This window comes from Echinops telfairi, unplaced genomic scaffold, assembly GCF_000313985.2.
Source record: "Echinops telfairi isolate 266 unplaced genomic scaffold, ASM31398v2 ScPeMD7_23;HRSCAF=83, whole genome shotgun sequence".
In the NCBI taxonomy this organism is placed as follows: domain Eukaryota; kingdom Metazoa; phylum Chordata; class Mammalia; order Afrosoricida; family Tenrecidae; genus Echinops; species Echinops telfairi.
The window spans coordinates 51,898,775-51,899,733 of NW_022103920.1; the positions used below are offsets into that span (position 1 = coordinate 51,898,775).

The window sequence follows — 959 nt, forward strand, 5'->3', positions numbered from 1 at the left end:
ACCATAAAGGCAGAGCAGAGTAGATGCTTGTTTGACCTCTGCCTCATGGTGGCTGTGCTGCTTTGGCTAACCAAGGTCAGACGTGGCCAAGCAGTTTACTGCGTTGTTTTCTGGAAAGAATATGGGAAGTTAACATTTTGATTCTTTAGTTTGGTTGCTGTCTTTGGCTATTTTTGTTTGAAATGCTGAAAATGAATGTGAGTAATGTATATTTTGAACTCAGGGGATGACATTTCTCCTTGAATTTCTCAGAAACCCTGCTACTTACAGAAAATGACTGGCTGAGGTCAAAATGGCCAACAGAAAGCTTGGCCCTGGCTTGATTGAGTCAGAGTCACAAGGCCATATTTTGTATCAAATAATTTAGATGTATGAATAATTTAGATAAGGATTAAGATAAGTTTAGATAAGGATTGAACTTGATTGTTTTATTATTTTTGGGTTTTTTTTAATGTCTGTAACACAATTTATCCCTGAGGCTCAGCAGAGAGGAACAGGGCCCATGTGTTACAGTGTCTCTGTGGCAGCCTTTTGGGCCAGTGCCAGCCATGGGTGGGGCAGGAACGTGATTGTTTTAAGAATTGAGTTTAGGATCTAACTGCATTAGATTTATATTGTTTTCTTTTGACTATTGTTATTGATATAATGGTTGATGGAAATTATTATTGGTAAGTATAGGGAGTTTGTAAGCTCACTGTTTCAGCCACCAAATTGGAATTTAAATGGGTTAGGACATGCCTGCAAAGGAGGCTCGTAAAAGCTAAACTCCACCCCGTGTCTAAGTGCTGAGGACATGCGAAGGTGAAGCGACTTGCTTAGGACACTATTGACAGACTGAAGGGGGAAAAATAAGGAACTCCGTGGCTTTTTGAATTCTGAACTAGTGGTTTGTGTCAAAAACTGGAAAAAATTTGGAGCCATAAAGAAAGCCTCTACTCTAGGACTGAATGTTAAAGAGA

General features: G+C 39.5%; 1 non-coding gene across 1 annotated transcript; it reads right to left on the reverse strand.

Moving 5' to 3' along the window:
• Window positions 1-449: 449 nt before the first annotated feature.
• Window positions 450-586, reverse strand: LOC115869264. Its single transcript, XR_004046083.1, has one exon. It is a non-coding gene; the product is annotated as a small nucleolar RNA SNORA5 (small nucleolar RNA).
• Between the last annotated feature and the right edge of the window lie 373 nt (window positions 587-959).